The sequence below is a fragment of the Belonocnema kinseyi genome, chromosome 5, assembly GCF_010883055.1.
Source record: "Belonocnema kinseyi isolate 2016_QV_RU_SX_M_011 chromosome 5, B_treatae_v1, whole genome shotgun sequence".
NCBI lineage: Eukaryota > Metazoa > Arthropoda > Insecta > Hymenoptera > Cynipidae > Belonocnema > Belonocnema kinseyi.
This window is the reverse complement of record NC_046661.1, coordinates 120,974,034-120,986,090: the sequence shown is the minus strand read 5'-3', so window position 1 is coordinate 120,986,090 and position 12,057 is coordinate 120,974,034.

Here is a 12,057-nt window from a genome sequence, read left to right as displayed (position 1 = left end):
TTTTAAACGAATTTAAAACTATAAAAAATGAGTAAAGTCTTTCTTCTTCAATACTCTACAAATGCAGGGTTCGGAAACCCTCATGTTTGAAGGGTTCGAAGACCTAAATGATCAAGTGAGTGTCTCGTCCAGACCCGTACCCTTAAGAATTTGAAAGTTTCGGGTCCGGAACCAAGCCCTTAAGGAACTTTTAAACATCGGGTCCAAATTAAAAGGTTCCTTAAATTATACTTTTGAACCGTTTAAATTGTTGTGATAAAATTAGGGAGATAAAAACAGACAGAAGGGGGGAGGGTCCCGACCACAATCGGAGTTACCGTAGCAGAGAAATCGTACGAAGTGTTATTTGCGTCTCAGAATACGAATTTTCAGTCAACATTAAAAAAACGTATAGAGTTGATTTTAATTTTGAATATGGCGAAAGTCATTCAGGTGGATTTTTTGAATAACAGTTTCGGAATTTGGTCAATTTCTATGAAATTTAATACATGCTTGTGTTCGGAGCGCAAAAATTTAATTTTTAATAAAATTAAAGAATTAAAAACTTTGACCCAAATTTCAAGTTTAATTACATAAGTAGTTTTATACCAAAATTAGTACAAAGAGGGCTTTTGTTCACAAAAAAGTAGTTTGGGTTTTACTATTTAATTGATGTTACAATTTATAAAAAGTAAGATTTCTCAGCAACAGACAAATATAAGAGCATATATGTATCTTGAACGTTGTTTTTCAAAAATTGCTAACATTTTTTTACTTTTCACATTCAGAATGAAAAAATATATAATAGATATGAGATGAAAAATTAAAAATCCTGGCATCAGTGAAAACAAAACAAATCTCTTTCTCTCAGTTATTTTGTTTAATAACCTGATGAATTTTTCCTTAAACAATTATTAAAACAATTTTATGATTAACTAAGAAAAAAATTATAAAATTATATATAGCATCATTGAGCAAAAATAAAACTGTTTATCTGTTTCACTTTATTCGTAAAATAAACCGTTGGCAATTTACAGAATTACCAACAAATGATTTTTTTAAACAATAACGAGGTTAGGCCTCATTAAAGCAAAAAAAAATCTTCCGATTAAACACTTCTCTCCATAGCATTGTTCGTGCATTCGAAACTTTCCCGCTTAGTTGCTTATAAAAATTCTTATGAATGAAAGCCCTTAATGGCCAGAATCAATTCTCATAAAAATTGTTACAATCTCATCATAGAATGTATTAGATTTGTGCAAAATTGACCCCCCCCCCCAGTTTTTGTCAAATTTCCAGGTTTTAAGGCCCCCTGTATCCGAAAAACAGGTTTTGGATGAAAATTCAAAAAGTGAATGATGAGTTGACAAATATTATGATTTCTAAAAACAAATTTAACAAACAAATACATTATTCGGGCATCTGTGGACGAAAAAACTCGTTTTTTGCGATTTCGGCCTTTTTAATTGGGAAGTTCCTAATTAAAACTGTTGACATAGAAAAAAAGGAATTTTTCTGTGGACAAATGCCTGATTAATGCATTTGCACATTGAATTTGTTTAAAGAAATAATAAAATTGATCAACTTATAATGAATGTTGCTGAAATTTTCATCAAGTTCCCATCTGAAAAGACTGTAATTGTAAAAACCGAATTTTTCTGCCGACAAATGCCCGAATAATGCAATTGTTTATTAAATTTGTTTAAAAGATCATAAGACTAATAAAAAATTATGAATTTTGCTACAAATATTATAAAGTTCCGAAATTAGGAAAATTTACGCCTAAAAAAATTAATTTTTTTGTCCAAAAATGCCTAATTACTGCATTTGTTCATATAATTTGTTTACAATATAAAGAATTATAATCTTAAGAGAATTTTTTTTCATATCATATAGTTTCCATTCAAATTTCTTACAATATAACTAGAAAAAGCGTATGATTATGGAAAATTATAGAAAACATTTTTTCAACAAACAATTTGCTTATAAAAAATGCTGTTGCTTAATATATAATAATGGAACATCGTTAGCTAATATCAGTTTATGAAACGTAGGCGATTTTAACACTTTTCCTGCTATTGACGAGCACTGTGAACGTCAAATAAATAAAATGGCCATTTTTTTCGTCACATTTGTTTGCTTATAAAAAAATTGGAAACCTAATTAAAAAATGAGACTCGTCAACTCTCTTAGAAATCTTAACAGCTCTAAATGATATGAAGTGGTCATTCCAAATCTTATATCAGCGATAGTGTACTTTTAGAAATGTATTCAATGCCCGATCACATAGAAATAACAAGAGATAAAATTTCTTGCAGTAAATTTTTGAGACCGATAAAGTTTTATTGAGATAACTTCGCGTCTTTCAAAATACATTTGTTTTGTTTTACGTTTTTTTTTCTGTTTGTATTTTGGTGTTTTATAAGGTTAGGCTTTGCCTAGATCCGCTGGATAAATTCTGAGGGCGGATTTGAATACAGAGTGACAAAATAGATAGGGGTACATGTGTCCCATACCCAGATCCGACAAATTTTTTTGCGTGGCTGCGAAATCCGAGAGGTTCTTCTTCATTTGAGGATGAAGTAGAGCATTCATCTTAATCTGCTGAAGACTGTTTTGAAAGAGTTAAATGGAGTTGCCGAAAGGGAAAATGATCTTTCTAAATTGAAATAAATCCTACCGCTTTGAAGTATACCCTCCATTCTAAGGAGTAGAGATCTTCGAACAAAAACTGTACGAATTTAGAAAGAGATTGAGATAAAGGCAGCTATCAATATACAATTGGAAAATGTGTTGAGGTACATTAAAGTTGATTTAGTCAACAAAATTAATTAATAATTGAATAAAAAGCCAAATAGATCCTATGCAGTCTAACTTCTGACTATGGTAAAATACTATAGGAAAAAAGACAGAGCTCTGTGAAACAAGATGATGGCTTTAAAAAGCGTACTCAGAAAGCACATTTTTTTGTTTATCTAATAGACCGAGAATAATTTTTCGTTAGTTATTACATTGATTTATTTCAGGTTTTGATGAATTTGTAATTCTTTGAATAAATGGTACGCATCGGACGGTTTTGTGCAAAAATGTTCTCTTTCCCCACTGTGCGACACTTATAGAGCAGCGCGGTGCCAGCGCTCGGTCCCAATAAAATTACATCTCGTGATCAAGAAGTCACCATTAATTTTTTTTTTAATTAAAGGTAAAATTATAAGGAATTAAATTTTCTCAACAAGAAAAGATACATTTTTCCCCGTATTGACGAAAAAGTGAATTGAACATTTTGTTGGACATTTTCTTGGTCAAAATTAAAAAAATATATTTTTAATTTAAAGCGTATAATTTCATTTATGCCACCTATGATTTTAATTAAAATTCATTTAATTGTTTTAAAACTGTGAATATTCTAACAAAATGTGCTGCAAAAATTCAGCATGGCGTAACTCCCGTAATTTTGAGCATTTTCAAAAATCCTTTGGACCACAAATGTCTTTTACACTGTAATTTCATAAAGTTTACCTAAAATCGAACAACCACTTGCGGATCCTGATATTCCTGATGTATACTGACCCAACAGCAATGTGAATGATATATTTGTCCACGTCTTCGAGATAGATAAATTGCCCAATAAACATACCATTAGTTACTAATTTCGTTTTTAATTTTTTCAGACAAATTCTTTACCTTCTTCATAACAGAACTTTCTTTGAAAATAGAAATATAACAGTACTGTATTTATTTAATACATAAAACTTGTAGTAAGTGACCCCAAAAACCTTATTTCACAAAGTTTAATACAAATCCGATGAATTTCTGAATTTTTTCTAATTTTAAATGTCTCCTGATTCACTATGGGAAATTCTAAATTTTCGATCTCTCAATTTCAACGGATCTTTAAGTTTCAGCACTCCACGAGCATAGAATAAAAAAGAATGTCTGTTGGGTTACCTAAATATTTCAACAACGACAAATTTTAAACAATTTGAGAAATCGAATAAGCCTTTGATAACATTTTAAGGGTCTCAAACTGAAATTTAGGTAATCGTTATTACTATTATGTTTGAAAAAATCCTAGCGAAATCCACATTGGGAATATGAAAACAAACGTGCAATCAAATGTACATTGTGATTCAAGTTTTATTTTATTATAATTTCTTGCTATAATTTCTTGCACCATCAACTTCACAAAACTTATATTATAAAATTTTAATTTTCTACTTTTAAGGCTCTTTGTATTAATATTATTATATCATATTAAGTGCTCATAAAATAGAACAAGCCGAGAATTGGACAAATGGCGTACTCTTTTACAAATCGAAAAGAGAATTGACCGACCCATTTTTGATTGAGCTAATACTTTTTTCACGGGTTCTTCATCAAACAAGAGAAGATACGTATTTGAGGATTTTTTTATTCAGAAATTTTTTGAGAAATAGGAAGGGTTGAAAAATTGAGAATTTGAGTGAAGACTATTTTTTTAAAATGCATAACTCCTGTTCTATTTAATCTAGAGACCTTATTTTTTTCATTTGAGAGGTAAAAGAACGAGCTTTAATAAAAAAATCATCTTAAAAAGTATTATTAACAAATTGAAATTGTTATAAACAACTAAAATGTTTAAATCGATTTTCAACTAGTTTGACCCCCATGAATTAAGTTCTTAGTATTTTTATCGTATTCTACGTCAAATTTCCGAGCGAAAACGATTTGTTTAAAAATGCTGAAATTATTATTACTATCGGAAAAATTTAATGTATTTAGCGCTCTCGAGCGCGGTACCTCACACGGGCGCGCGTATCACATGGCACGGCCGATTTTCTTCTTTGATATCGCTTTTCTCTTAAATATAAATGATTATTATATATTTTTAATTAATTAATTTTATTTCTTAGACAAGATAACTTTATTAAGAATTCAAGAAATAAATAAATAATAAGAAGTAAAAGAAAATCATCATTATTAAAAATGTGGATTACTTTATTAGGATTTCGATATGGTATGCTTATTTTGCTTAATTATGCTTAGTTACGCTTATTTTAAAATATACATAGAAATTGAATTTAAATTAAAGTCAAACGGCAGATGAGGAATCTTTAAAACAGGCTTCGCGAACAGGCCTTTAGAACAGGCCTTTAGAACAGGCCATGCGATGCGGAGGAGCAGCAACGGCTGCCTCAGAGTTTGACAGGTCAGATTTGACTTGACCTTTGATGTGAAAAGTTCGCTCTTTCAAAATTCGAAATTTACCAAGTACCACAAGTTAGTGTAATATAGTGTCAGTGCTAAAGAACGAGTTCTCGGATCTGTGAGTTCTCCGCTCTGTGTTTGAACTGGAGGAAGATCCTGACGTCAAGACCTTGACGAGAATTATATAAAGATGCCTAAGGAAGTGTCAAAAAAATTACCAGGAACGAACATTCGTAGAGACATATGTTTCAATCCCTTTAAAAAACTTAGTAATTGAAAAAAGGGGCATCAGATTTGCGAAGAGTGAATGAAACGCAGCTTCAAGCACTAAATTTATCTGTAACGAAGAAATCATTGCAACAGAAAACTTGTACTTCCTGTCGCATACTTATTAATAGCAGAATCGAAGAAAAAAAGGACAAGATCACAAATGATCAAGTTGAAATGGTATAGTATACATATAATATATGAATATTTTTATGTGGCGTGTAACTATGTAATATTAAAGAAGGTATTGTATTTTTTGCAGACAGAAACCACAAGGGAATCAAGCATTGAAGAGTCATCTGCAGATGATAAAGTTGTCAGCGAGGTTGCCAGTTGAGAAGCTTCTGGGCAGTCGGCTAAAACAGGCAGACTGATATAAAATGATCGGATTGAAAATTCAAGCAAAGGATTAAGTATCTTAGGATCTTCACCAATTAAGAAAAAGAAATTGACGCAAAAAAGGTATTTTGAAGAAAAGATAAAAAAATTACGGAAGTGCTTGAGAAAAAAGTATTTGACGTAACTAACGATGGTCCAGATGACATTGACAATGATGATGATGATGATGATGCCTCAATTTTAAGAAATATACAAGAAAGTTATAATACCTCGCAAGACCGCACACATAAAATAGAAGTTCTAACGAATTTCAGACAGTAGTCTTATAAAAAAATGTCACTTTATTTCCCTTCCGCTACTCATTATATGATAAGTGTTGCAAAAAAAATTGCTCGAGAAAAAGGGATATTAAGTGATCAAAGTCCTAAAATCCATCCATCTCTAACAGCAGATGTCGTTAATACTATAATTACCTTTTATCAGTATGATGATTATACTCAAATGATGCCAGGCCAAAAAGATTACGTCTCTGTTAAATTGGATGGAAAAAGAATTCAAATGTAAAAACGTCTTCTTTTAAATAATTTGAAGGAATTGCATAAAATTTTTTTAATTTATCACCCAGAAATAAAATGTAGTTTCTCAAAATGTGCTTCCCTACGACTTAAACACTGTGTGTTAGCAGGATCTAGTGGCAGTCACTCAGTTTGTGTCTGCGCAATGCATAAAAATGATAAATTATTAATTGACGGAGCAAATTTAAAATCAATTACTGATGATTCGACGCGACCTATAATAAATTAACGTGATTATCTAGATCGTATGGTATGTGATATAAAGTCTACTAACTGTTTTTTAGGATTATGTAATTAATGTGTTGGTGTAAAGAATGTTATTGATCAATTGGAACAAAATTTTGAAGAAAAATTAATTGAAAATATTAAGTACAATCAGTGGATTACAACTGAAAGAACTCCATTACAAACCCTGGTATCTACTGTCGATGAATTATTACAAACTTTAAGTAACGGTTTAACTAAATTATTACTACATTTATTTTTAGCAAATAGACAAACAGAATTTTTAAATGAAACAAGTAAAATAATGAAAAATGAATATACTGTCATTTGTGGTTTTGCTGAGAATTATGCTTTCATAATTCAAAATTTCGTTCAAGGTTTTCACTGGAATAATGATCAAGCGACAATATATTCATTTTCAATATATTACAAAGGTCATGACAATGAATTGAAACTCAAAAGTTTTGTGTCTATGTCCGAATGTTTACGCCACGATACTATTGCCGTTCATCTGTTTCAAAGACAGTTAGTAGACTACATAAAATCTAATTTACAGAGGATTAACAAAATTAAATATTTTTCCGACGGTGCCAGTGGGTAATACAAGAACAAAAAAAAATTATTAATCTTACTCATCGCGAACAAGATTTGAAAATAGCAGCTGAGTGGCAATTTTTTCCTACTTCGCATGAAAAAGGACGATGTGATGGAATTCGTGGCACCCTAAAAAGACTTGCTGCTAGAGCTAGCCTGCAAAGAGTAAATAATCCTATTCGTACACATAGAGAATTATTTACCTGGGCGGCAGAAGCTCTACCAAACATAGCATGTCGTTATTCGACAAATGTTGAGTACGAAGAAGAAGAAAAGCGATTGTCACCAGGCTTTCAAAAAGCTATAACGATAAAGGGAACTTTAAAATATCATTATATGATTCCAGTTTCTCTCCAAGAATTGGAAGCAAAGCAATTTTCCTTGTATAAAAAGAAAAATATTGTAAAAATTTGTAAATAAGACATGTTAAAATTTGAAGAATGTAAATACTGTATAACACAAAACTGAAAGAGGTACTTATTCACTAAGTCAACCTACCTAAATCCTAATAAAGTAATCTACATTTTCAATAATGATGTTTTTCTTTTACTTCTTATTATTTGTTTATTTTTTAAATTTTTAATAAAGTTATCATGCCTAAGAAATAAGATTAATTAATTAAAAATATATAATAATCATTTATATTTAAGAGAAAAGTGATATCGAAGAAGAAAATCAATCGTGCAATGTGATACGCGCGCCGGTGTGAGGTACCGAACTCGACACCATTAGATACATTAAATTTTTTCCGATATTAATAATAATTTCACCATTTTGAAATGAATCGTTTTCTATCGGAAGTTTGACGTAAAATACGATAAAATACTAAGAACTTAATTCATGGGGGTCAAACTAGTTAAAAATCGATTTAAGCATTTTAATTCTTTATAACAATTTCAATTTGTTAATAATATTTTTGGGATGATTTTTTTTATCAAAGCTTGTTCTTTTACCTTTCAAATAAAAAAATAAGGTCTCTAGCTTATATAGAACAGGAGTTATGCATTTTTTAAAAAATAGTCTTCACTCAAATTCTCAATTTTTCAACACTTCCTATTTCTAAAAAAATTGCTAAATAAAAAAATCCTCTAATACGTATCTTCTCTTTTTCGATAAAGAACCTGTAAAAAAAGTATTAGCTAAATCAAAAATGGGTCGGTCAGCTTTCGTTAAAATCTATACGATTTGTAAAAGAATGTCCGAAATAGGAGACTTTTACAAAAATCATTTGGAAAGTTTTTATAAATTCGCAGGCAAAAATGTCTTACCAAAATGTTTCCGTACTTAAATGAGCACAGCAAAATAAAATATTACTGTTTGATGATAAAGTTTAAAACTCTTTTCATGTGTTATCATTGGTCGATTATCAATTTTTGTTCACAGATGCGGCTGTATGCGGTAAAAAAGCAGTAAGCGCCAAGTAGTAAATTTTTTATAATGAAGTAAAAAAGTTTATGATCCGCATCCCGAACATTTTCCTCATTAACTCTCTAGGATCATACTTCTATTCGACATATGTTAAGTGGCTAAATTTTCTCTAAGTGAATTAGTAGATTTTCAACTATAATCAGCGTTTTTCACAAATTTAGATATATAATTTTTTCATTATTTTTATTATTCTAAGCTTATTCACATCCTAAATAAACACAGTAAATCCTCAGGCATCATATTTGCTTATGGTAGTACATCCTTAATTTAATTTCCAATTTCAAGAAGCAAGAAGTGTACTCGCCTATTTCCACTATCCTAGCAACATCTCAACTGTCAAATAATTTTTACTAAATGTGGATCATTTAAATTAAATTGAAAGAGACTTTGCCTCCAAACTGGATGAGCGGTGCTTTCAGCTAGGGGTTTTTCGCCAGTTGAGACTCACCCGGGATCCTCTAGCTGTCTCTTCAGTCTTCGGCTGGAGGAGAAGTTCCGGTGATCGCCGGTCGATCTCCTTCACGGAAGAGTGTGGCGAAGAGCCATCTTTATCGTCATTAACTTATATTTTGTATTTTCCTTTCCTTTTTATTTTTATCTCTTTTATTTCATCAATATTTAAAAGACAAGACTCGACGTTAGTTCATGAATTTACGGGAAGAAGGCATGATTTCATGGGTAACAAATTGTTATTTTTTCTATAGAAGGCGTCCTAATGCCTCGACTTGACGTATGCGCGCTTTTTCGCTTTATGTCTACCCTATCCATACTCATATATATATATAGCCCTAGATTCTTCTTTAATCACCCTAAAATAAACAACGCTCTTTTAGAGGCTGCGCAAGTAGGAGCACACTGCGTATAGTCACATGTTACACAATATGAACTTAGTAAAGTAACGGAGTGGCGCCATCTAGCGGAGATAGAACAAACTACAGTTCTATTTCGGCAACCCCTCCGCCCTGCACCTCCATACATATCATGCAAATTAGAATAAATTTTTTTATTTAGATTTACAGGAAGAATAATTTACGTAAACAAACCATTTTATGCAATATAAAAAAAACATGAAATAGCGCATGATCAAAAATTCATTGAGTTTTCATGATATTACATAAAATGGTTTGTTTGTGCAAATTATTCTTATCATAATTCTAAATGAAAAAAAATATTAAACAGAGACATTAAGCCCAACACTTGAGTACGACTACGAACAGATCGGTATCTTTTTCAATTTAAAAATAAAAATCATGTAAATTTGTTTCAAAACAGAAAATGTAAATAATTTGGAGACGTGATTAATATAATCAATCACTCGTTATTTGCATACCCGCATGTTCCTATATTCCTGATCTACTCCCAAGCATCAACACATACGCCACCTAGGGAGATAGAAATCACTAACACTCGTTCACATTTTAGCCTTCAGACTGTACCTAGTGTGAGTAGGAATAAAAGGAGCTGCGCGGCGGTCGCTCAGGTGTGAACAAACAAAAGCGTTTTCTACGAAAGAGGCCTCGTCCTATGTAATTCCCCACCAAGGTTTCACCATACATGATTTCCTTTTAGATGAATCTATGAGGTACTAATCTATCTGTTCGAAATGCTTTACAACAGGAGGTAAAAATAAGAAATACTACTACTTGACACTTTGGAGGACAAAAAAAACTCTTTATTTTGCCACCTAGAGTCCTTTTCTTAAATTAATATCAAATACGCGGGTATATTCAAAAAAGAACACATTTCCAACATCCTCCCACCTTGAGGCTTTGACTCAACAAACATACTTCAAATTACAATTCGTACTTAAAAATATTGAGGTTTTTTCACAATACGCCCGCTGCGAGTTCTTACCTCTTTTTCAACTTCACATTCAGTAAGTTTACAATTCGATTTATCATCTATTTCTCTGACAACTACTTTTTCTATCACTTTTTCCTGTAAAGCCTGAACTTCGTTTGTATTATTTTTAATTTCTAAAGGATAAATTCGTTGTATTGGTCGTTTAAAATTGCCTTCTTTTGCTCTTAGAACGGCGACTCTAGCTCGACCATCTCTTCCTACAATTAATTTGTCGATTCTTGCTAATGGCCAATCAATACGTTTTCTGTTATCATCACCAATGAGAACTATGTCTCCCAACTTTAGTTTACACGACTCTTTTACATTCCCTCTAGAAATTAGTTGACTTAAGTATGCCTTGCGAAATCGATTTCTGAAATGTTCCATTATCTCTTGTTTAAGTTTAAATCTAGAATTCAAATCAACCTTATTGAGTATGTCAAGATCAGGAGTCTCCGATTCTTTGAAGTCGTGTAGAAACATTGCAGGAGTGAGTGTTTTGAAATCATTTGAATCGTCCGAAACATACGTTAAAGGTCGAGAGTTTAGAGTAAGTTCACAATCGCAAAATACAGTACTCATCTCCTCATATGTGAGACACGATCTCCCAAGAACTTTGCGGAGAATACTTTTTACCATTCCGATTAATCGTTCCCACCAGCCTCCCCACCAAGGCTGCCGTGGGTGGATTGAATCGCCAATCAATTCTTCTAGCTGAACTATACTTGAAAATAGTATTCCAGTTTAGTTTTTTAAAAGCGTTATCCGCGCCAACAAAATTCTTCCCGTTATCACTATACATAATAGTGGGCCTACCTCTACGTGCGACGAAACGACGCAAACATCCTAGGAATGCAAGAGTTGACATTGAAGTCACGAGCTCTAAATGTACTGCTCTGTATACTGCGCAAGTATATAAGCATATCCAACCCTTTTGCTGTCCCTTTAAATATACTGGGCCTGCAAAATCGACACCTGTCACTTCAAATACGGCTGCATCTTTCACCCGGTGAACAGGCAAAGGAGCTGGATTTACTTACATAGGTTTGACATTCTGTCGTTTACATACCACACATTTAGAAATAACGCCTCGTACAGTTTTTCGCATTGACAATATCCAATATTTTTCTCATAATTGACACATTACAGTTTGCACACCAGCATGACACATATTCTCGTGAGTATCACGGATTATCAATTCGACAACTTTGTGTTTATGATCTAGCAATATAGGGTACAAAAAAGGAAAATTGTCATTACGTTCAATTATTTTTGTTTTCAAGCGCAATATTCCATCTTCGCAAACAAAAACTTGTAACGATTTTAACTTTGGATCGTCCTTTGGCAAAAACATTTCTCTTTGTAAACAGATTAAAAACTTCAATTCAGTCTGATATATCTCCTGATAAGTGAGTCGATTACCTTTATTGTTTTCAATCTTGAGTTTAAAATCTTTGAACCTTAGCATAATAGCAAAAAATCTAATCATCTTTTGATAGGAAGAAAATTTATAAGCAATGTTAACCCTTAAACGGCCAAAACGCCACTACCGGGACACTGCTTTTCAACGGCCAATAACTAAGACTATTCGACACTAGAAAAAATTGAGACACATATATTT